General features: G+C 43.9%; 1 non-coding gene across 1 annotated transcript; it reads left to right on the plus strand.

Annotated features, from left to right (window-relative positions):
- Window positions 1-21176: 21176 nt before the first annotated feature.
- LOC119924777 lies at window positions 21177-21315 on the plus strand. The gene has a single exon (XR_005449473.1). It is a non-coding gene; the product is annotated as a small nucleolar RNA SNORA7 (small nucleolar RNA).
- Window positions 21316-26414: the final 5099 nt, after the last annotated feature.

Genomic DNA, 26414 nt, shown 5'->3' on the forward strand with positions numbered 1-26414 from the left:
GATGGCATCACCATTCTTCCTGTCTTACAATGCCATAGCCTTGGTGTTATCTTCTCTCATTCAACCCATATATTCAATCTGTCACCAAATTCTGTCAATCTCACCTTCAGAACATTGCTAAAATCTGCCCTTTCCTCTCCATCCACATCAATACAGTCACTCATCCTATCCTGGCTGGATTACCATATCAGCCTCCTTGCTGACCTCCCAGCCTCCTGTCTCTCTCCACTCCAGTCCATACTTCACTCTGCTGCCCGGATCGTTTTTCTACAAAAATGTTCTGGATATCTCAACCTGCTCCTCAAAACGCTCCAGGGGTTGTCCATCCTCCTCCATATCAAACAAAAACACCTCTCCATTTTCTTTTAACGCACTCCATCACCTTGACCCTTCCCTACCTCACTTCTTCTATAACCCAGATTCTCTCCTCTTGTGCTAACCTTCTCACTACGCCTCTATCTCTCCTGTCTCACTGCCAACCCCTAGCCCACATCCTACCTCTGGTCTGGAATGCCCTCCCTCCTCTAATCTGATAATCACTCTCCCCTGTGTCAAAGCCTTTATGATGGAACATCTCCTCCAAAAGTCCTTCTCAAACTAAGCCCCTCTTTTCTTCATCTCCCACTCCCTTCTGTGGCTCTTTGACTTGCTCCTTTGCTCTTCCCTCTTCCCAGCCTCAAAGCACTTATGTATATATCTGTAATTGGATTTATTTGTATTGATGCCTCTCTCCCCTCCTCTAGACTGTGAGCTCGTTGTGGGCAGGGAATGTCACTGTTTTTTGTTGTATTGTACTTTCCCAGGTGTTTAGTACAGTGCTCTGCACACAGTAGGTGCTCAATAAATATGATTGAATTGAGTTAGCTTGTATCTACCCCAGCACTTAGTACAGTGGCTGGTACATAGTAAGCACTTAACAAATACCATGAAAAGAACTTTTAAAATACCGTTATTATTTTCCAACTCTCCACCTGTTTTCCAAAACCACTTCCACTACCTATACTCTGAGTCCATCCTATCTCACCTTCTAAAAGCACTTGATCCACTTCTCTTCCATCCCTGATCACCATCTTCAACCTTTCACTCTCTGATGACTCTTTCCTCTTGTCTTTAAAAATATTTTCCCACTACTGTCCCATCTGCTTCTTCTCTTCCCGGTCCAAATTCCTATGGTGGCTTCTAATCCTGGCTGTGCCCATTGTTTGCTGTGTGACCTTGGACAAGTCACTTAGTTTCCCTGTGTGTCAGTTTCCTCTGCTGTAAAATGGGGATTAAATACTTGTTATCCCCTCTACTTAGACTGTGAGCCCCACACGGAACAGGGACTGTGTCCAACCTAGTATACTTGTACATTTCCTGGTGCTTAGTATGGTGTCTGAAGCATAGTAAGCACCTAGCAAATATCATTTAAAACCCCCCAAAACCTCAAACATCCCCTGCCTCACTTTCTCTCCTCTAACTCTTTTCTCGACTCTCTACACTGTAGTTTGCATCCCTTTCACACTTCTGAAACTGTTTTCTCCAAGATCACTGATGACCTCTTCTTTGTCAAATGTTGCCACATCTTGGTCACACTCTTCCTCCAGCCTGGAACTATCTCCCCCTTCTTATTTGACAGACCTCTCCATCTTCAAAGCCCTTCAGAGATCTCATCTCCTCCAGAGACATTCCCCAAGTAACCTCTAATCTTCCTATTTTACAATCCCCAAAGGACACCTTGGCCCCTTGGTTCCTTCTATAGTACTTCATTCATTCATTCAATCATATTTATTGAGCGCTTACTGTGTGCAGAGCACTATACTAAGCACTTAAATTACTATGCACCAAGCACTTTTCTAAGTGCTGGGGTAAATACCAGGTAATGAGGTTGTCCCACGTGGGGCTCACCGTCTTGAACCCCATTTTACAGATGAGGTAACAGGCACAGAGAAGTTAAGTGACTTGCCCAAAGTCACACAGCTGACAGTTATTACAGCACCAGTGCCACTTATGTCCATATTCCATATAGTCTATTACACACTCTCTCTCTCTGTAATTTATTTAATTGTCTGTCCTATTAGGCTGTAAGATTTGAGGGCAAGGATTTTATCTTCTTGCTCTATTTACTCACCAGGGAGTTTGGCATTTTTTTTGTGGTTAAGCACTTATTGTGTGCCAGGTGCTGTACTGAGTGATGGGGTAGATCCAAGTGAATCAGACTGGACACAGTCCCTGTCATACAATGGGGCTCATAGTCTTAATCCCTACTTTGTCAAATGGTTTTTTTAAACCATTTTTTTTATGGTTAAGCACTTACTGTGTGCCAGGCGCTGTACTGAGTGATGAGATAGATCCAAGTGAATCAGACTGGACACAGTCCCTGTCCTACAGTGGGGCTCACAGTCTTAATCTCTACATTGTCATATGGTTTTTTTTAATCATTTTTTTATGGTTAAGCACTTATTGTGTGCCAGGCGCTGTACTGAGTGATGGGATAGATCCAAGCGAATCAGTCTGGACATAGTCCCTGTCTTACAGTGGGGCTCACAGTCTTAATCTCTACTTTACAGATGAGGGAACTGCGGCACAGAGAAGGGAAACGACTTACTCAAGTTCACACAGCAGACAAAAAGAGGAGCCAGGCCCATGCATTATCCACCAAGTGAACTGCTTCTCGTTCAGTGCTCAGTTCATTACCCTAATTCAGTGCTCCTCACACAGAAGGCACATAATCAATGTTGTTGAGGATGAGAATGAGGATGATGATCATGATAGCTGACCGAATGAAAGTGCTTCCAAATGTATTTCCATCTAGAGCTTACACAGTCTCCGGGGGAGATGCATTCTTGGTGTTTTATAGCTCTCCTCCTCACCATCATTTATCCAAACCTCCACTCCTGCATAGAAGATTTGGGGTTTTTTTGCTTTTAGCTAACCTCCACCCTTCCTGCTCTCACATAAAGTGGTAAATCCTTCACAATTTGTAGACTGTAAGCTTCATGTGGGCAGAGATATTCTACCTTTATTGCTGAACTGTACTTTCCAAGTACTTAGTACTGTGCCCTGCACACAGTAGGTGCTCAATAAATATGATTCAATGAATGAATGTGGTTAACAGAAAGCTGATGATCAATAAACTGCTGTTCTAAATCAGAAATCACAATTTTCTTGGACAGTTTCATGGAATGGATGATGCATCACTAGCCATGAGAAGCAGTGTGGGCTAGTGAAAAGAGCACAGGCCCGGGAGTCAGGAGGCCTGGGTTCTAATCCTGACTCTGCCACTTACATGTTGTGTGACTTTGAGTAGGTCTCTTCACTTTTCTGTGCCTCAGTGGTTTTTTTTAATATGCAAACTGGGAATTAAACCTTATTCCCTCCTACCTAGACTGTGAGTTCCATGCGGGACAGGGACTGTGTTCAAACTGATAGCCTTGTATCTATTGCAGCACTTAGGACAATGTTTGGTACCTAGTAAGCACTTAAATACCTTAATTGTAATTGTAGCCAAGACTTTCTTTCTGCTGAAGCACATATGGAAGAAATTCACTTCATTTCAATCAATTGAATGCTATTTATTGAGTGCTCACTATGTGCAGAGCAATAATAATAATTACACTATAGTATAAATATAATTATCATATAATTATTATAATAGTATAATTATGGTGTTTGTTAAGTACTTAATACGTGCCAAGCGCTAAGGAATAGATAGGATAGATGGATAGATAGGCTGTCCCACCTGGGGCTCACAGTCTTAATACCCATTTTACAGATAAGGGCTAGACTGTGGTCTTGTGTAGACTTCTAGACTGTGAGCCCGTTGTTGCGTAGGGACCGTCTCTATATCTTGCCGATTTGTACTTCCCAAGCACTTAGTACAGTGCTCTGCATACTATTGAATGAATGAATGAGGCCCAGAGAAGTAAAGTGACTTTCCCAAGGTCACACAGCAGACGAATGGTGGAGCCAGGATTAGAACCCATGACCTCCTGATTCCCAGGCCCGTGATCTAGCCACTACACCATGCATCGTGGGACAGAAGCAGCGTGGTTCAGTGGAAAGAGCATGGGATTTGGTGTCAGGGGTCATGGGTTCAAATCCCAGATCTGCCAGTTGTCAGCTGTGTAATTTTGGGCAAGTCACTTAGCTTCTCTGTGCCTCGGTTATATCATCTGTAAAATGGGGATTAAGACTGTGAGCCCCCCGTGGGACAACCTGATCACCTTGTAACCTCCCTAGCACTAAGAACAGTGCTTTGCACATAGTAAGTGCTTAATAAATGCCATCATTATTATTATTATTACAGTACAACAGAATTAGCAAACTTGTTCTCTGGCAAGTCACTTAACTTCTCTGTGCCTCAGTTACCTCATCTGTAAAATGGGGATTAAGACTGTGAGCCCCATGTGGGACAACCTGATCAGATGGTATACCCTCCAGCACTTAGAACAGTGCTTTGCACATAGTAAACGCTTAACAAATGCCATCATTATTATTATTATAATGAGTTTACAGTCTAGAAGGGGAGACAGACATTAATAAGAAAAAATAAGTGTACAGAGTACAATACAACAGAATTAGTAGACACATTCCCTGTGTGTAACAAGCTTACATGATAATAATATTTGTTAAGGACTTATAGGGGCTAAGCACAGAGGACTCACAGCCTAAGTAAGGGGGAGAACAGGCACTGAACCCCCATTTTATGGATGAGGAAATAGAGGCACAGAGAACTTAAGTGACTTGCCCATATCTTTAAGGAACAAAACCCCAAAGGGTCTGCCTTTAAACTAATAACCAGAATAGAAATACCCCATGATAATACTGGGTTATTTTCCCGGAAAATATGGTTGAATCATAAATGCTTTTATCATGAAGTATGTTTTCCCATAAACTTACATGTGACAAATTAGGAACCACTCCAGAACCTCTGGAAAAATAATCTGAAGCTCCATCTCATGCTATACCGAAATGACGAATGTCTCTAAAGTGTTGTTTAATCTCTATTCAAGTAATTTAAAGCATAACATCATGATATTAACCAAATAAAGATTTCTAATATGATTATGAGACTTTTGTGAGATTAAACAAAAGTGAAAACTTTTTTTAAGGTATTTCATAAGAGCTGACTATGTGCCAGACACTGTACTTAAGCACTGGAGTAGATACTAATGCTAACCTTCTCACTGTGCCTCAATCTTTCCTATCTTGCTGACGAACCCTCGCCATGTCCTGCTTCTGGCCTGGTAAGCCCTCCCTCCTCAAATCCGACAGACAGTTACTCTCCCCCGCTTCAAAACCTTGTTGAAGGCACATCTCTTCCAGGAGGGCTTCCCTGACTAAGCCCCCCTTTCCTCTTCTCCCACTCCCTTCACCATCCCCCTGACTTGCTCCCTTTATTCACCCCTGCTCCCAGCCCTACGGCACATATATACAAATCTGTAATTTTGTATTAACGTCTCTCTCCCCTTCTAGACTGTAAGCTCATTGTGAGCAGAGAATGTGTCTGTTTATTGCTATATCGTGCTTTCCCAACTGCTTAGCACAGTGCTGTGCACACAGTAAGTGCTCAATAAATATGATAAGATGAATTAATTGAAGATACAAGCTGATCAGTTTGGACACAGTCCATGACCCTCATTGGGCTCACAGATTTAATCTCCATTTTACAGATGAAGTAACAGAGGCCCAGAGAAGTGAAGTGACTTGCTCAAGGTCACATGGCAGACATGTGGAGCAGAGATTAGAAACTTGGTCCTTCTGACTGCCAGGCTCGTGCTCTTGGATTGTTGCTTCTTGTTCTACTGACTGTAGTGATGGTTTTTCAATTTCAGTGAATATTCATGCCACATGAACACAGCTATCTTCATTTCTTAAAATGCTTGGTTGCTGGCAAACTCCCAAACACCTCTGCCACCTTTGTGTCCCTGTCCCCTTTTGAATCTTCTTCTTCAATAATATAATAAATTCATTCTCTTTCTTAAACATTGGTGCCAGGCATTTTGATCCCAAAATTAATCCCGACGTTCAACCCCAATGCGTCTAGCAACTCTGTTGTAGTGTACACTCCCCAGCACTTAGAACAGGTCTGCACACAAGTCCTCAATAAATACCATTGATCGATTGATTGCTTGATTTCAGCTTGCAGTAGAGAAACCCTAACTCCTTTCTCAACTGCTGACATTTTCCCATGAAGCACTCCTTGGATTGTCAGAGCTCGATGAAACTTATTTTGGAGAATGATTCCTCCGAATGAGATGCAAATAAATCACCCACAGCTACTTCCTCAGTTCAGCAGCTTTGTTGGTTATCTGATCTGGGGTTTCTTCAATCCTTTAAAACTCAAACACAAACAGTGGGCATAGCTTCCCCCAGTAGCATCCATTGCTGATTCCTTCATCTTGTCCCTGGGGAGTGGAGCAGGGAGGGATTTACTTTCTGTAGCTCTCTGCTAGAACATACAGTCATTTGGGGTACACACGGGTTACACCATCAAGACACTGCATGTCTCAGCCCCAGAGTAGTTGCGTCCCTGGGTGGTTGTTACCCAAAGTAAGACCTCAAAATATATAAGTTATATCCCCGAGGTGGTTGTATCCCTGGAGTGGGTGTATTTGTGAGGTGGATGTACCCCAGGTGTGGTTGTATTGTGGAATAGTCATATGACTGGAGTGGTTGAATTGTAGGGTGGTTGTTTCCCTGGAGTGATTGTATTTGTGGGGTGGTTGTATGCCTGGGGTGATTGTTATTGTGGGAAGGTTGTTTTCTTGGAATAGTTGTATTTATGGGGTGGTTGTATCCTCAGGGCAGTTGTATTGTGGAGTTGTATTGGAGTTGTATACCTCAAATGGTTGTATTTGTGGATGGTTGTATTGTGGGGTGGTTGTTCTGTAGGGTGGTTGTATCCATGGGTAACAGTTATTATTGAAGAGCACTAGCCTAAGAAATACAGTATTAAATCTTCCACATCACATTTTGAATTTAATTGAAACTTCGACTGTCCACATACTGGTTCCTATTAGGCCATGGGCCGGTAAGCCAGTGGTAATTTACAAGGCTGCTTTAATGGACTAAAAAAAAGAAAGGAAAATGAAATTCTGGGTAGGCTTAGAACTAATACCTAATGAGCAGGAAACTTTGATAAAGCTCAGTCAATCCTAAGAAAAATCCCAAGTGATGAAAGGGAAATCCACTTACCCTCTGTGGGTCTCAGTTTTCACAGCTGAAAAATCAATCAATCATATTTATTGAGTGCCTGTTGGGTGAGAAGCACTGTGCCAAGCGCTTGGGAGAGTACAATACAACAATATAGGAGACCCGTTCCCTGTCCACAGTGAGCTTACAGTCTGGAGGGTGGGGATAATCCTTCCTCTCTTACCTCACAGGAATGTTTAGATACAATGAAGCCTTTGATATGGAAACTCAAGATTTTATTATAAACCAGAGAGGGAAACTTGGTGCTGAAATCTGCACCTAGAACTTGCACATCTCAAACTATTGTAGTTCAGGAGAGAGGGTTCAATCAGTCCATCAGTCAATCAATTTGTTGAGCACTTACTGTGCACAGTAAAAACTACTTGGGAGAGCATTTGAGAAAGCAGCAAAGCCCAGAGGAAAGAGCGTAAGCCAGGAGTCTGAACCCGGCTTTGCCAATTACTTGCTGTGTGACCTTGGGCAAGTCACTTAACTTCCCTGTGGCTCAGTTTCCTCAACTGTAAAATGAGGTTTAAATCCTACTCCCTCCTACTTAGACTGTGAATCTCATGTGGGACAGGGACGACATCCAACCTGACAAATTTGTTTCTATCCCAGCACTTAGAACAGTGCTTGACACATAGTATGCGCTTAACCGATGTCATTAAAAAAAAGAGTTGGTAGAAATGTTCCCTGCCCACAACAAGCTTACAGTCTAAAGGGGGAGGCAGAATTAATATGAATAATGAATAAATAATATTCATACAAGTATGAATAAATATAAATAATTGTATAATATTTCTTTATAAATGTGTCTAGAAGGGCTGTGTGGTTCAGTGTGGAGTGAGTACCAAGTGCCCAAAGATTACAGAACTAAGTTTGTAGATGATGCAGAAGGGAGAAGCAGCCAGACATAAGAGGGCTTAGTCGGGGAAGGCCTCTTGGAGGGGATGTGATGGGGAGAAGGAAAGCGAGAAGGAGCTGGGAGAATTCAGCAGCCATCAATGTATTTTCCATGAGTAGTTTCTTAGCTAGAAACAGATGCCTTGGACTGCATCCTCGCCATTAGAATAATGTCAAAAACATTGTAAAATGCCGTAGCTCCCTAAAGGAAACGTTGGCTTCTCCCTCTCCCCAGACTCTTAGAAGCTTCTCCTTTCTAACTCTGTATGGAAGCAAAAGCTGTCTCCTTTCTGTCCGCCTTTTGGAGGCTTCAGAAACATCTTGGCTAAAGGCTAAGGTTGGCCCAGGACAGTTATACTTTCCTCATTTCTGACTCTTCAACTTCTGTTTCTTAATAGCGTCTTGAGGCCGTGGAAAGGAGCTCAGCTAGCCTGGCAAGTTTCCTCTGAATAACCCGTCTGCGGGAGCTGGAAGGCCCGAATTGCTTCCAGATCGCCTTGTGATGCCATATCATGGGTGGTGGCCTGAAACAGGGTGGGGTGCAGAGGGGACTTGGCTTCTTCCCTCCCCTCAAATTTACCAGGGATAGGCTTAGGGCATTTTCCCAGGTCTTCTGCTGGTTTTGGCCCAACGATCCGCCAGTCCACAGTCCCACAGATTACTGGTGGACAGCCTTGCCCCTGCTTCCTCCACCCAACTCCTGAAACTCCAGTGTCATTTTTTGGTCTGTTTTTATGGGATTTGCTAAACACCTACTATGTGCCAGGCACTGTACCAAGCTTTAGAGAAGCAGCGTGGCTCAGTGGAAAGAGCCCGGGCTTTGGAGTTGGTCGTGGGTTCAAATCCCGGCTCCGCCAATTGTCAGCTGTGTGACTTTGAGCAAGTCACTGCTCTGTGCCTCAGTTCCCTCATTTGTAAAATGGGGATTAAGACTGTGAGCCCCACGTGGGACACCCTGATCACCTTGTATCCCCCCAGTTCTTAGAACAGTGCTTTGCACATAGTAAGTGCTTAACATACCATCATTCTATTATTATTATTATTTTACAAGAGCATCAGGTTGAACACAGTCCCTGTCCCACATAGGGCTCACAATCTTAATCCCTATTTTATAGGTGAGGGAACTGAGTCACGGAGAAGTGAAATGACTCACCCAAGGACACACAGAAGACATGTGGGAGAGCTGCGAGTAAAACTCAGGTCCTCTTGACTGGTCGTTGTCCTGGGCAGGATCTCAGCCCACTTGGGCAGGATGGGATCCATTTATTCCCTGGACAGGCTGGCTTTCAGACTCCTCCTATCTCTCCTCGCTACTCTCCTACTGCAATTCAGCCTGCACACTTTGCTCCTTTCATACTAACCTTCTCATTGTACCTGGATCTCGTCTACCTCACTTCCAACATTTCCCCCAGATCCTGCCTCTGGCCCGGAATGCCCTCCTTCCTCATACCCTCATAGTGGGTAGGGACTGTCTCTATATGTTGCCAATTTGTACTTCCCAAGCTCTTAGTACAGTGCTCTGCACATAGTAAGCACTCAATAAATACGATTGATGATGATACCCGACAGATAATTACTCTCTCGCCATTTCAAAGCCGTAGTGAAGTCACATCTCCTCCAAGAGGCCTTCCCTGACTGAGCCCTCATTACCTCCTCTTCTACGCCACCCTGATACAGCACTTAGGTATATATCTGTAATTTAACTATTCATATTAATTTCAGTCTCCCCCTCTAGACTGTAAGCTTGTTGTAGATAGGGAATGTTTCTACCAACTGTTGTATTGTTCTATTGTACTCTCCCAAACGATTAGTACAGACTTTGCACAAAGTAAGCACTCAGTAGGTACCATTGATTGCTTGAGTGACTGGTTTGCCTCAGCTGCAAAGGAGGAAACAGATGCCTTCATACTTGGTGTTTTCTTCCAACTGCCCAGCTTCTCTCCTTTCATCCAATCAGTCATATTTACTGAGTACCTACTGTGTGCAGAGCACTGTACTAAGCACTTGGGAGAGTACAATAGAACAACAAACAAACACATTCCTTGCTCAGAACGAGGTCTCAGTCTAGAGGCTCCACTTGCCAGGTTCTGTGGCTAGGATGGTGGCACCACCTGTGAGTCAGAAGGTCATGGGTTCTAATCTTGGCTCTGCCACTTCTCTGCTGTGTAACCTTAGGCAAGACACTTCACTTCTCTGTGCTTCAGTTATATCATCTGTAAAATGGAGATTGAGAGAGGAAGCCCCATGTGTCCAACCCAATTTGCTTGTATCCATCCCAGAACTTAGTACACCGCCTGACATATAGTAAGTTTTTAACAAATACCACTATTATTATTATTATTACTACCTGGAGATGAGATGGAAATGCCAAGGCTCTGAAGCAGAGGGTGTGAGGGAGAAACACACTCAATTTGAGGGAATTTCACTATAATTTGACAGGTTTCTTGAAAAACTGTCTCCAGTCTGATTAGCTCATTGTGGGCAGGGAGTGTGTCTACTGACAGTTGTGTAATGCTTTTAGATCAGTGTTCTGCACATAGTACAGACTAGTAAGTCAAACATGACTCCTCATTACAAGGAGCTTACAGACAAGTGGTGGAAACAGATTTTAAAATAATTTAAATAATTAAAGATAATTATCATTTAATGATTAATTAAAGTGTTGTTGGGTTAGGAGTGGGTGAATGTCAAAGTCAATATCAAAGTCACCCTGTAGACTGTAAGTTCGTTGTGGCAGAGAATGTGTCTGCTACACATTGTTGTGCTGTACTCTCCTAAGCACTAACTACAGTGCCCTGCACACAATAAGCACTCAATAAATAATAATAATAATAATAATCATGGCATCTGTTAAGTGCTTACTATGTGCAAAGCACCGTTCTAAGTGCTGGGGGGATATAAGGTGATTAGGTTGTCCCACTTGGGGCTCACAGTCGCAATCCCCATTTTACAGATGAAGTAACTGAGGCTCAGAGAAATTAAGTGACTTGCCCAAAGTCATACAGCTGACAAGCGGTGGAGCCTGTATTAGAATCCATGACCTCTGATTCCCAAGCCCGGGCTCTTAACACTGAGCCACAATAAATATGACTGATTGGTTGATTTAGGAGTACGGATTCAAGTGCACAGGTGACACAGAAGAGCAAGTCACGTAAACATCTCTGTGCCTCAGAGTCCTCAGCTGAAAACTGGAGACAGCAATTCTTGCCTCTCCCTACTTTCTGGAGTTGTTATGTGTAGAAAATTAGATCGTTGAAGTGAGAAAAAAATAAGGGGTGATCCTCATTCAAGTTATTATTAGGACTCCTGGCTGTTTTCCTTTCAGTCTCTTCTCTATTGATCGGGAGCATTTCTCTCTCCATTGCCCTTTTCACCCTGCCTCTTTCACAGCATAATCAATTGTATTTATTGAGCACTTACTATGTGCAGAGCACTGCAGTGCTTGGAAGAGCACAATATGACAGAATTAGCAGACTCATTCCCTGCCCACAAGGAGCTTACAGGTTTACGTCTGGCTTACTCCAGTTGCGATCTCCCATAAGGCACATGGAGCGGGTCTCACACTGCAAACAGAGGAAAAAATTACCTCAGGGCACAATATCAGAATCAATCATTTGTATTTATTGAGTGCTGTGTGCACAGCACTGTACTACGCACTTGGAAAGTACAATTCGGCAACATATGGTCCCTACACCACAAAGGGCTCACAGTCTAGAAGGTGGAGACAGCAAAACAAAACAATAACATCAATAGCATCAAAATAGATAAATAGAATTATAGATATGTATACATCATTAATAAACAGAATAATAAATATGCACAAATATACACAAGTGCTGTGGGGTAGAGAAGGGGGTAGAGTGGAGGGAGGGAGTGGGGGTGATGGGAAGGGGAGGAGGAGCAGAGGAAAAGGGCTCAGTCTGGGAAGGCCTCCTGGAGGAGGTGAGTTCTCAGTAGGGCTTTTAAGGGGGGAGCAGAGCTAGTTTGGCGGATGTGAGGAAGGTGGGCGTTCGAGGCCAGAGGAGGGACGTGGGCTGGGGGTCGACGGTGGGACGGGCGAGAACGAGGCCCAGTGAGGAGGTGAGCGGCAGAGGAGTGGAGTGTGTGGGCTGGGCTGGGCTCCCACCACTAGATTGACCTTGCGGGGGTCCGCGTCCTCCCAGAAATCGGCGGTGAGTTTAAAGAGCAGAACGGACTGAGCCTGCGTGACATTGCGGAAGAGGGAGGCTGAGAACCGCCACCATCCCCGAGCCCGCCCGGTCCCAACCCACCTGGCCAGCACTCCTGGAGGAAACGCTCACCGAAGCAGCACGGCTTACTGGAAAGAGCCCGGGCCCAGGAGTCAGAAGGGGTGGCGGCAACAGGATGAGATGCTGTGGTGGTTAAGGATGGAAAACCACCCAGCTCCAGACAGAGGTGATGCCTGTGTAAATAAAGACCTTGAAGGGGGGACGTTTGGACTGGGGAGAAGGCAGGGGGGGCGGTTGGAGAGGAATCAGGGGTCCCTTCGGTGAAACGCTTCCTCCTTGGGCCTCCTTGAAGCACCATTCTAACTGCTGCATGTCAGTCAGTCAGTCGTATTTATTGAGCGCTTTCTGTGTGCAGAGCACTGTACCAAGCACTCGGGAGAGTACAATAGAACATTACAGCAGACACATTCCCTGCCCACAACGAGCTTACAGGCTAGAAGGTGCTTGCAATGCTATGGAATGACACTGAGTGCTGTGTGAGCGCATAGCTTAGTGACTGACTGTCCTGGGTAACGGAAAGGTGTCCAATAATTCCCTGCTTCTGAAGCTTACCCTGAAGACAGGTAGGAGGTCAGGCTGCTTAAATTGGATGGTGATTATGGGTAGTTTTTGTTTTTTCCCATTGTTGCAGTTCAGAAAATCAGTTATGTGATAATAATAATAGCATTATTAAGAGCTTGCTATGTGCTAAGCACTGGGGCAGATGCAAGATTATCATTTTGGACAAGGTCTCTGCCCACATAAGGCACACAATCCATTGTAACCCCAGCCCATAGGGGTAAAATGACTTGCCCGAAGTCACACAGCAGGCGAGTGTCAGAACTGGGACTAGAGAAGCAGTGTGGCCTAGGGGTAAGAGCACAGTCCTGGGATTTGGAGAACCTGGGTTCAAATCCTGTCTCTGCCACTTGCTTGCTGTGTGACCTTCGGCAAGTCATATAACTTCATGAGAAGCAGCGTGGCTCAGTGGAAAGAGCACGGGCTCTGGAGTCAGAGGTCAGGGGTTCAAATCCCGGCTCCACCAACTGTCAGCTGTGTGACTTTGGGAAAGTCACTTAAATTCTCTGTGCCTCAGTTACCTCATCTGTAAAATGGGGATTAAGACTGTGAGCCCCCTGGGGGACAACCTGATCACCTTGTAACCTCCCCAGTGCTTAGAACAGTGTTTTGCACATAGTAAGTGCTTTATAAATGCCATTATCATTATTATTATTATTATTCTCTGTGCCTCAGTTCTCTCATCTGCAAAATGGGGATTCAAAACCTGTTCTCCTCCCTACTGAGACTGTGAACCCCATGTGGGGCCTGATTATCTTGATTACCCCAGAGCTTAATACAGTGCTTGGCACACAGTAAGCACTTAACAAATACCACAATTATTATTATTATTATTACTATTAGAACCTTGGTCTCCAGACTACCAGCCCTGTGATTTTACCAGTAAGCCATGCTGTCTCTATTTATTCATGTGGCTAATCTGTGATGAAGGTATCACCTTTTCTAATATCATCCCATGATGAATTCCTGAGCACTTTGGTTACTCCAAATCCAAGAAAGAAGACCCCAAGTGTGGAGAAAATTACACGTTAGACAAGATCTGATGATCTTCGGATTCATTGCCAAATTTTTGGCCTTGGAAGAATTTGAATAATATAGGCCGAAACGTAGGATTCAAACCACTGAAACCCAAGCTTTGCCTGGTATCAGAAATTCATCATGCCTTCATCACTTCATTTCTCTGATTTTAATATCCCGCCCTTAGAGCTGAACTCTCTTTACTGTGGTTTTGCAACAGTTTTCTTTCCTTTTGTTTCTTCAGACCCTTCTTGAACTTGAATTATATTTTTGCTTCTGAGTGAAATTTACAGAGTGCAAATATCTAGCAGACTGTTGTTAGAATTGTGTTATGTTTCAAAATGATTGCTTCACTCAAGGTTGTAAATGAAGCAATCATTTTGAACAAAGTATAACAAGGACACATAATGAGATTCAACTGGTGTAGAGGCACACAGGCTTACCCAGTTTTGGGAAGTATGGCAGCGAAGTCTAAATGTTTTCATAAAATCTCTGCCTAGATGCATCTTTACAGTTTCGACTTCTGCCAGTCAAATGATTTTTGAAAATGTTGGGACCTTTGTAGGGGTCTTCCATATTTGTACTTGCTCCTCGTGGGCAGGGAACATGTCTACCAGCTCTGTTCTGTTATACTCTCCCTCCCAGGTGCTTATACAGTGCTCTGTCCACTGAAAAGGCTCAATAAATATCACTGATTGATTGATTGAACAAATTTCCATTAGGAAGCCACTGAAGAACCGAAAGAGTTCTTGCTCGTAATGGTAATAATGGTATTTAAGTCCTTACTATGAGCCACGCACTTGCTAAACGCTGATAGTACAAGACAAGCTAGAAATAGTTCCTGTCCCACAGGGCCTCTCAACAAGTGTCAGTGACAGCCTATCTGTTTTTAATGTGCTTGTTCCATCTTACCTGCCCTAAAAGCAAGTGAATGCTTTGTTTCAGTGAGTGAAACAAACATTTCCGTTTGAAAACTTTTGCCGGCTAAACAAACGTCTGTTTAAGAAATTTCCACTTGTGCTGGCTGGTTGCTAACACCAAAAAAATCATGCAATAGTAGGCCAAAACGAACATTTTTATTTGGAGAAGCTCATGAGGGAGATATATCCTTTATGTAGTTTTTCCAACTGACCGGCCCAGACTGGTTCCACACAGTGAAACTGTGATTGGTGCACCGGTTTAGAGTACTGGCACTCTTCCAGACAAAACCTGGGATACGGTTTCGACCAACCAGGATCATTTCATCTCCAGAAATTTTGTTGGAGGTCACGCAATCAGTCAGTTAATCTGTGGTATTGATTGAGAGCTTACTCTGCGCAGAGAACTGTACTAAGCACTTGGGAGAGTACAATATAATGGAGTTGGTAGACACATTCCCTGTCCAAAACAAGTTTTGGTCGACCAAGACAATTGCTAGTTGACTTGTGCAACCTAGATTTGGGACTCATAGTTTAGATCCCACTCTGCTGGGGTCATCATCAGTCATCAATGACATTTATTGGGCGCTTACTGTGTGCAGAGCCCTGTACTAAGCGTTTGGGAGAGTACAGTATAATAGACACATTATAGATGGATATAGACACATTCCCTGTCCACAGTGAGTTTAACAGTTTAGGCGGGGATTCAGGCATCAGTATAAATAAATAATGTATATATGAATAAACTTTGACTCTTCAACTTCTCTGAGATTTAGCTTTACCCTCCACCTGCTTATTACAATTGTTTAAAAAAGGATATTTCTGCTAAGAATGCATTATCCTCAGGATCCATAAAGGGACTACTAATACCTGTGTTATTTGTTAAAACACTTCTCATGTGCCAGGCTCTGTGGTAGATATAATGCAATCAGATGAGATATAATTCTTTTCCCTCCAGAGTCTAAGGGGGTGGGAGGCCAAATATTGAATCCCCATTTTGCAGATGAGGAAACTGAGGCACTGAGAAGTTAAGTGACTCACCCAAGGTCACACAGTAGACAGGTGGCAGAACCAGGCAGGCTCCTGGTTCCCAAGCTTGTGCGCTTGTCATTAAGCTTCTAAAAATGATTACGGTATTTATTAAGTGCTTACCATGTGCCAAGCACTGTACTAAGTGCTGGGATAGACACAAGATAATTGGGTTGTACACATTCCCTGTCCCACACAGGGCTCTCCGTCTAAGTAGGAGGGAGAACAGGTATTGAATCTCATAGCAGACGAGTGGACAAGCCAGGATTAGAACATAAATCTCTGGACTTTGAATCCTGTGCTCTTCCCACTAGGCCATGCTGCTTCTAATGTCAGTGATAATTGTGGTATTTGTTGGGAACTCACTAGGTGCCAAACATTGTACTAAACACTGGTGTAGGTACAACAAAACCAGATTGTCAGGCAACTGTATTTATCGAGCACTTACTGTGATGCAGAGCACTGTACTTATAGCTTGGGAGAGTACAATATAGTAATGAACAGACGCGTTCCCTGCCCACAACGAGCTTACAGTCTAGAAGACACAGTCCCTACCCTACATGGAGCTCTTAGTCTAAAGGGGAGGGAGAACAGGTATTTAGGCCCCATTTTACGTAACTGAGGAACAGAGAAGCCAAATGACTTTCCCAAGGTTACACAGCAAGCAAGTGGCCGAGCTGGGCTTAGAACCCAGGTCCTCCGACTCCCAAACCTGTGCTCTTTCCACTAGGGCATGCTGCCTCTCTTCTCTTCCCCTCTTTTTCACACTTTCCTTTCTCTTCCTCCCACTTCTTTCCCCTTCCTCTTTTCCTTACCATTAGCTTCAAAGCACTCAATCAGCTCATCCCTTTTCATTCATTCTCTACACACAGTAAGTGCTCAATAAATACGATTGAATGAATCCCTTCCTACCTCTTATTCATTCATTCACTGTACTAAGCGCTTGTACTTGGGAAGTACAAGTTGGCAACAGGTAGAGACGGTCCCTAACCAACAATGGGCTCACAGTCTAGAAGAGGGAGACAGACCACAAAGCAAAACATGTGGACAGGTGTCAAGTCATCAGAATAAATAGGAATAAAGCTAGATGCACATCATTAACAAAATAAATACCTCATGGATCTCCTACTACATTCCAGCCTGAACACTTCACTCCCCCAGGACCAGTTTGCCCACTGGGCTTCGACTGGTTCTATCTCATTGCCAACCCCTTTTCCACATTCTTCCTCTGGCCTGGACTTCCTTTGCTCTTCCTTTGCCAGACCACCATTCTCCCCACTTTCAAAGCCTTATTAAGGTCACATCTCCTCAACAGGCCTTCCCCGGTAAAGCCCTCATTTACCCAACTTCCTCTCCCTTCTGTGTCGTCTATACACTTGGATCTCTTCAAGCCCTTGAAAATTCACCCTCTCCTCAGTTCCACAGCACTTCTGTATATAGCTGTAATTTATATATTTATATGAATGCCTCTCCCCTTCTAGACTGTAAATTCCTTGTGGACAAGGAACCTGTCCGCCAGCTTTTTTGTATTATACTCTTCCAAGGGCTAAGTACAGTGTCCTGCACATAGTAAGTGCTCAATAATTACAAGTGATGGATTGATTAGTTGATTTGAAGATGGAGGGGAAGGAGACTGGAGAGAGAGAGATGGCATTTGGTGGTCACTGATGGAAGGAGAGAGGAAGCAATGGGGAGTATTGCAGGCCCGAAGTTCCTGAACCACTGCCTTCAAAGACTTAATAATTACACTATTTGTTAAGCACTTACTATGTGCCAGGCACTGTTCTAAGAGCTGGGTGGACACAAGCTAATAGGTCCCGGTCCCATGTGGGGCTAACGGTCTTGATCCCCATTTTACAAATGAGGTGACTGAGGCCCAGAGCAGTGAGATGACTTGTCCAAGGTCAGACAGAAGACAAGTGGCAGAACTGGGATTAGAACTCAGGACCTTTTGACTCCCAGTCCAGTGGTCTATCCACTACGCCATGCTGCTTCTGAGAATGCTCTTAATCTCTTGGTCTGGAAGAGTTCTCCAGGTGAGTGGAAGAGTGATCTGCCATCAGGATGAAGATCTCTCCTGGTGATCCTGAGTATGGCAGCATTAAATACAATCCTCAAAGTCTGATCTCACAGTCTGACAGGGATGGGGAAGCAGCAGCCAATTGGCCTGTCATAAAAGATCCACCAAGGTTCTTAGGTTAATCAATCCATAGTATTTATTATTATTTTTTGCAATAATAATAATAATAATGGCACTTGTTAAGCACTTACTATGTGCCAAGCACTGCTCTAAGGGTAAATACAAGGTAAGGACACAGTGCCTGTCCCACTTGGGGCCCACCCTCTTAATCCCCATTGTACAGATGAGGTAACTGAGACCCCAGAGAAGTGAAGTGACTTGATCCAGGGTCACACAGCAGACATGTGGCAGAGCCAGAATTAGAACCCAGGTCCTTAAGAGAAGCAGGGTGGCTTAGTAAGAGAAGCAGCATGGCTTAGTGGAAAGAGAATGGGTTTAGGAGTCAGAGGTCGTGGGTTCTAATCTTGGCTCAGCCACTTGTCAGCTGTGTGACTTTGGGCAAGTCACTTAACTTCTCGGTGCCTCAGTTACCTCATCTGTAAAACGGGGATTAAGACTGTGAGTCCCATGTGGGACAACCTGATTACCCTGTATCTACCCCAGCACTTAGAAAAGTGCTTGGCACCTAGTAAACACTTAACAAATACCAGCATTATGATTATTATTCTCACTCCCAGGTCCATGCTCTATCCACTGAGCTATGCTGCTTCTGCTTATTGAGCTCTTACCGCATGCAGAGCACAATACTAAACACTTGGGAGAGTATGATGTATCAGAGTTGATAGACATGATCCCTGGGCAAAAGAAGCTTACAATCAAGAAGAGAAGACAGGCAATAAAATAAATTACAGCTAGGAGAAATGACAGTGTATAAGGACATGTAAATAAGTGCTGTAGGGGTGAATATCAAATATGTGAAAGGGGGACATAGATCCAATGCCTAGGTGATGCAGAAAGGAGGCTGAATTAGAAGAAGAAAGGGCTTAGTCAGGAAGGTTTCTTGAAGGAGATGTGATTTCAGAAGGGTTTCAGAAGGGTTTTGATGATGGGGATAGTGGGTGAACTGTTGGATATGAAGGGGGAGGGAGGCCAAGGCCAGAGGTAGAACATGGGCAAGAGGACGGTGATGAGATTGATGAGATCATGGTATAGTGAACAGGTTGGTGTTAGAGGAGTGAAGTCCCCGTGTTGGACTTTTCCTCGGCTCCCCCTCCCTTCCGCGTCACCTCGACTGGCTCCCTTTGCTCTTCCCCTCTTCTCCCCGCCTCACAGCACTTACATATATATGTATATATCTTTAATTCTATTTATTCATTTTAATGATTTTTTACTTGTTTTGATGTGTATATATCTATAATTCTATTTTTTTCTATTGATGCCCGTTTACCTGTTTTGATGTCTGTCTCAATCCCTTCTAGACTATAAACCCGATGTGGGCAAGGATTGTCTCTCTTTATTGCTGAATTGTACTTTCCAAGTGTTTAGTACTCTGCACACAGTAGACACCCAATAAATACAATTGAGTGAATCAATGAATGAATAATAGGAAATCAGAGAGGTGAGCTAGGGTGAAGAGAGCTGATTGAGTACCTCAGTGGATGGGCAATTATTGGAGGGTTTTGAGGAGTGGAGAGACGTGAACTGAATGGTTTTTAAGATGAGATAGTTGGTCAAGTAAAAATAGAAAGAACCTTATCCTAATGGCAGTAGTCCTGCAGCATGGTCCAGTTAATCAATTAATGGCATTTATTGAGTGCCTACTTTGCTCAGAGTGGGAGAGTGCAGTTCAGTTGATAGACATGATCCTTGTTGTAACAAAGCAGACTATTTGAAAGGGAATCTTATTAACATAGCATTGTGTAAGCTTCATAGGCTTAAAGCATTTGAAATGTTTACAAAGTCTAACTGACTTCAGGGGAATGGCAAGACCAGAGGTATTAGGGTTATAAACTGTTACTTCCAGACATGTCAAATACGAAGTCTTGGCAAAGCCCTGGCAGAAATTAAGTCCCCAGTTGACACACAGAATCAAGGAGGGAGTTAAAACCTAAACACTTTATTCAATTCTGGAAGCAAGTTTTACTCTCCAGTTACATACTCTGTCAAATGGCTTTTTTATGGTTATTTAATAATAATATCACTAACAATAATCATGGCATTTGTCAAGTGCTTACTACATGCCAGGCACTATTCTAAGCTCTCGGGTAGATACAAGCAAATCGAGTTGAACAGTTCATGTTCCACGTGGGGCTCACAGTTTCAATCCCCATTTTTACAGATGAGGTAACTGAGGCACAGAGAAGTGAAGTGAGTTGCACAAGGTCACACAGCAGACAAGTGGTTCAGCCGGGATTAGAACCCATGACCTTCTGACTCCCAAGCCTGGGCTCTATCCATTATGTCATGCTGCTTCTCAAGTGCTTTCTATGTGCCAGACACTGTACTAAGTGCTGGGATAGATACAAGGAAATCTGGCAGGACACAGTCCATGTCTCACATGGGTCTCACGGTCCCCATTTTACAGATGAGGTAACTGAGGCATGGAGAAGTTAAGTGACTTTCCCAAGGTCACACAGCAGGCAAGTGGAGGAGCCAGGACTAGAACCCAGGTCCTTCTGACTCCCGGGCCTTTGCTCTATCCGCTAGGCCACATTGCTTCTCAGCTCTTCAAAAAGAGCAAATAGTTGCATGCCAATCTGAGTCATTTTCTCTTGATTTCCTGAGGAGCTTGTACAGATTAGTCAGAATCAGCCACACAGTCCAGGGCACATCTGGGAGGAATGAAACAGTGACCCAAATGGAAAGAGTTTTTTAAGGAGAGTTAGAAGGCCTCTAATTTCCAGCCCCAGAAAAAGAGGATCTATTTAAAACTCCTCACCTCTGACACACATCCATAAGTGGGAGAAGGAGAACAAGGGTTTGGCAACAGACTCGAAAGCAAAATTCAATCAATAAAAAGCTAAAAAAAAAGACATAAAAGGTAATGTTAACTGTCATAAGAGCATTAAGGTGCTGGGGCTAGAGGAGAAGAGCTTCAGATTCCTCATGTCTTAGAGTCCAGTGGTCACAAGAGTCCTTCTGCAATCACTGCCACTACTTCTCAACATCCTAAAGCTTGAGAAGGCCTCAAGCTGCTACTGCCTCCTCACCCCATTCCAGGCTGAAGCAGGGATATTTGTTTTATTTTATGGTACTTGTTACATGCTTCCTCTGTGCCGGGCACAGTATTAAGCACTGGATCAAGCTAGCCTCTCAGGGTGGCACCTGGAGAGTTTTCCAGTACTCTACCAGTCTCGGCTACAGGAGGGAGAGTCAAGCAGAGGCCTACCCATTCCATTCCTAGCTTGGGCAGTGGCTAGCGAATGGAAGGCAATCTGCTTCAAGTCAAAACTCACCCGTGCTGGGCAGCATGGAAGAGAGTCGAGGGTGGAGACTCAAGTTTATTACGCGGAAGGAGGCAATGGTAAACCGCTTCCGTATTTTTACCAAGAAGACTCTAAGGATCCACTACCAGAACGACTGCAGATGGAGAGTGGGGTGTTCTGGGAGAGATTTGTCTGTGGCGTCGCTATGGATCGGAAATGACTCAACGGCATAAGACAAGAAAGGATTCAAGCTTTTCAGGTCGGACACAGTCCGTGTCCTTCATGGGGCTAACAGTCTTAATCCCCATTTTACAAATGAGGGAACTGGCACAAAGAAGGTAGGTGACATGCCCAAGGTCACACAACAGACAAGTGGCAGAGCCGGGATTAGAACCCAGGTCCTTCTAACTCCCAGGCCTGTAGTCTTTTAACAGGGCCGCACTGCCTCTCAAGGGGCTTCCAGACTAGACAGTTTCTCTCCTGGATTTCAGGTCTCTGATCCAGTGGTAAAGATGCTGGCTGGACTTCATGCACACCTGTTCCTTCATCCATCTTGGGTTGTAGCAAGGGATGATGGAAATCCCAGTGATGGACTAGCATGGCCTAGTGGATAGAGCACTGGCCTGGAGTCAGAAGGTCATCTTCTAGACTTTAATAATAATAATAATAGGCATTTATTAAACACTTACTATGTGCAAAGCACTTTTCTAAGCGCTGGGGAGGTTACAAGGTGATCAGGTTGTCCCACGGGGGGCTCACAGTCTTAATCCCCATTTTACAGATTAGAGAACTGAGGCACAGAGAAGTTGTGACTTGTCCAAAGTCATACAGATGACAACTGGTGGAGCCAGGATTTGAACCCATGACCTTTGACTCCAAAGCCCGTGCTCTTTCCACTGAGCCACGCTGCTTCTCATATCACACCTTCTCACTTTGAGCCCATTGTAGGGATTATCTCCATCTGCTGCTGAATTGTACTTTCCAAGAGCGTAGTACTATGCTATGCACAGAGTAAGCACTCAATAAATATGATTGAACGAATGAATCCTCTCGGCTGATGATCTGGGGCTGAAAGGACACAGTCCCTGGCCCACATGGATCTCACAGTCAAGCAGGAGGGAGAACAGGCATTGAATCCCCATTTTGCAATTAAGAAAACTGTGTCACAGGGAAGTTAAATGACTTGCTCAAGGTCACACAGCAAGCATGTTGCATTGTGGGAATTAGAAGAACTGCGTTCTATCTACTAAGCCACACCGCTTCCCTAAAGATTAAGAATTCTGCTGCACAATAGTCTACCAATCAATCAATCAGTAGTATTTACTGAGAGATTACTGATTGCAGAGCACTGTACCAAGCGCTTGGGAGAGTACTATATAACAGAGTAGGTAGATTGTTCCATGACCACAAGAAGCATCCAGTTTAGGGCGGAAGACAGAGGTGAATATTCTAGGTATGTACATAATTACCGTGGGACTCAGGATGGCGCAATGAAGCAAATGTAAATACAGGGAGAGAAAAATGGGGTGGAGACATTTGATCTCTCACACGCATAGTGGCAAAAATCTCACTGTCTTTGAATTCAAACAACTGCTTTACAAACACACACACACACACACACAGTGATAAATCCTCACCATATGTGAATTCATAGAGCTGTTTTACACGCATACACACTCTGATAAAATCTCACCAAATTTAAATTCAGACACACACACCCAGACACTTGCACTGAATCTCACTGTTTGAATTCAAAGACAAACACACACACACACACACTGATAAAATCTCACTAAATATGAATCCAAAGACAAACACACACACACACACCGTGAAATATATCACACCTGGTCACTCTCTCCCTCAACAGGATTTACATGTTTTGTTGTCTGTCTCCCCCTTCTAGACTGTGAGCCCGTTGTTGGGTAGGGACCATCTTTATATGTTGCCAACTTATACTTCCCAAGTGCTTAGTACAGTGCTCAATTAATGCGGTTGAATGAATGAATGAATGATTTCTACCATTATTTCTGGCCCCCGAGAGAATATAAACTTATTCCCCAGGTTTCAAATCATTGACTGATTCTGAACACTAGTATGATGAGTTCCTGGTTCACCCTTGAAGAGAACAGTTGCCACTGAGGAAGCTTGCCTAGAAGGGAACTTCCCTGCCAACAAGGCTGCTATAGCTGATTCTCTTTGAGTTCCATCCTGGCATCGCCAATGTCACTAGACCTTCCCATTTAACTGGGGCAGACTTACAGTGCCACAGAGGAGATTGATGTAAACTGTGAAGATACTAATTGGTTGGTTTAGCACTCATGTTTTCCAGATTAAAATGAGACGTCCAGTCACCTTTCAGGTAGTTTGTCTCCTAGTTTGCCATCCAAAATGAAGGAGAGAGGGGACATCTATTCAAATAATCTTAGAATTCCTTCCCACTCTCTGTTTGGCTACCAAACTACACACCCATTATTGCCAAGAACTCTATATATTCAGTGGAAAGTGTCTTTGGAAAGGGAAGGACTTTGGTTGGTGAGTGGAAATGTTAAAACTCCACTTGAATTGAAACTGCCTGGATTCAATCGCACCTTTGCAGTTGCATCTGAGACTGGGTTCTTGGTACCTAATGGAACCGGTCTGGACTATTGCTTTTTTAAATTGTGTCTGTGAAATGCTATGTGCCAGACACCATACTAAGAGCTGGGGTAAATACAGCTAATCAGGTTGGACACGGTCCATGTCGCACATGGGGCTCACAGTCTTAATCCCCATTTTACAGGTGAGGGAACTGAGGCACAGAGAAGAGAAGAGACTTGCCCAAAGTCACACAGCAGGCAAGTGCCAGAGTTAGGATTAGAATCTAGGTCCCGCTGACTCTCAGGCATGGGATCTTCCCACTAGACCCCACTGTTTCTTCAAGGAGGCTATGGAGGCCTTCCCAGACTGAGCCCCCTCCTCATCCCCCCCGCCTTACCTCCTTCCCCTCCCCACAGCACCTGTATATATGTATATATGTTTGAATGTATTTATTACTCTATTTATTTTACTTGTACATATTTATTCTATTTATTTTATTTTGTTAATATGTTTTGTTGTCTGTCTCCCCCTTCTAGACTGTGAGCCCACTGTTGGGTAGGGACCGTCTCTATATGTTGCCAACTTGTACTTCCCAAACTCTTAGTACGGTGGTCTGCACACAGTAAGCATTCAATAAATACAACTGAATGAATGAATGAATGAATGAATGATCTCTTCTGCCTTGGGTGAGACAGACGTGTTCATACCTGGAAGAGAAAGACAGATTGGAAGTATGGAATGGTGCCATTCCCCTCCCAGACTGAGCCCCCTCCTCCCAGACTGACCCCCTCCTTCCTCTCCCCTGCCCTACCTCCTTCCCCTCCCCACAGCACTTGTATATATGTTTGTACAGATTCATTACTCTATTTATTTTACTTGTACATATTTACTATTCTATTTATTTTATTTTGTTGATATGTTTTGTTTTGTTGTCTGTCTCCCCCTTGTAGACTGTGAGCCCATTGTTGGGTAAGGACCATCTCTATATGTTTCCTACTTGTACTTCCCGAGCGCTTAGTACAGTGCTCTGCACACAGTAAGCTCTCAATAAATACGATCGAATGAATGAATGACATGAGTTACCAAAGAATGGTTTCATTCTGAACCACTGGATTTGTACCCTTTATTCACCCCATCCTCAGCCCCAGAGCACTTATTACATAGTTGTAATTTATATTACTGTCTGTCTCCCCTCCCTAGACTGTAAACTCTGTGGGCAGGAAACGTGTCTACCAATTCTGGTATATTGTATTTTCCCAAGCACTTTGTATAGTGCCCTGCACACAGTAAGCCATCAATAAATACTCTGTGATCATTACCACAATAACGATTGTAAAAACACTTGGTGGTGTCTCATGAATTAAAGGAAAGGGTGGGTGAATTGATTTGGGGAAGGAATTTCCTCTTTTCCAAGCTGACTGCTCTGTAGCCATCAGAAAGTTAATAAAAGCATAAGTGTATGGCCAATAAAAACATAAGACTTTAAACAATGTCATTACTATCAGACCAATGATCCATCCAGTCTGATGATTCTGTCTCTGGTAATGGCACTGCGATGCATGAAGGAACAATCAATCAATTGCATTTATTGAACACTTACTGTGTGCAGAGCACTGTACTGAGCGATTAGGGGAGTACAATAGAGTTAGTAGTTATGCTGCCTGCCCTCAGGAACCTCATAATCTAGTGGAGGTAGAAAGAGGCAGATGAGCCTAAGGATATAATAATAACAATGATGGCATTTATTAAGCACTTACTATGTGCAAAGCACTGTTCTAAGCACTGATATGTACACAAGTCCAATGGGGGAAAAAGAAAGCGTGGTTCCCAAAGTATTTATGGGATGTAATAGACTAAGACCCTTCTTGGGGTCACATCTGGAGAGTTTCTAGTGCTCTACCAATCTTGGCTATGGGAGGGAGAGTCAAGCAGAGACATTTCTAGACAGTAAGCCCATTGTTGGGTAGGGACCATCTCTATAGGTTGCTGACTTGTACTTCCCAAACGCTTAGTACAGTGCTCTGCACACAGTAAGCGCTCAATAAATACGATTGAATGAAATACCCGTTCCATTCCTACCATAAGTGGGTGGAAGGCAATCTGCTACAAGTCAAAACTCCCCCATGCTGGGCAGCAGCGACATGGGAGAGAGTCAAGGGCGGAGACTTGAGTTTACTGCACGGAAGACGGCAATGGTAAACCGCTTCTGTATTTATACAAAGAAAACTCTCTGGATCCACTACCAGAACGATTGCAGATTGAGAGTGGGATGTTCTGGGAGAGATGTGTCTGTGGTGTCGCTTGGGTCAGAAATGACTTGACATAAGACAAGACAGATAAGCTGAGACTGTAGGCTGTAGACTAGACTCTAGATTGTAAGCTAGTCCTCTAGAATAAAACCTCGTCCTCTAGACTGTAAGCTCTTCTCCCACTCCCTTCTGCCTCACCCTGACTTGCTCCCTTTATTTATCCTGCCTCCCGGCACCACAACACTTATACACATAGCTGTAACTATTTATATTAATGTCGGTCTCCCTGT

Source organism: Tachyglossus aculeatus, chromosome 2 (genome assembly GCF_015852505.1).
Source record: "Tachyglossus aculeatus isolate mTacAcu1 chromosome 2, mTacAcu1.pri, whole genome shotgun sequence".
Taxonomy (NCBI): domain Eukaryota; kingdom Metazoa; phylum Chordata; class Mammalia; order Monotremata; family Tachyglossidae; genus Tachyglossus; species Tachyglossus aculeatus.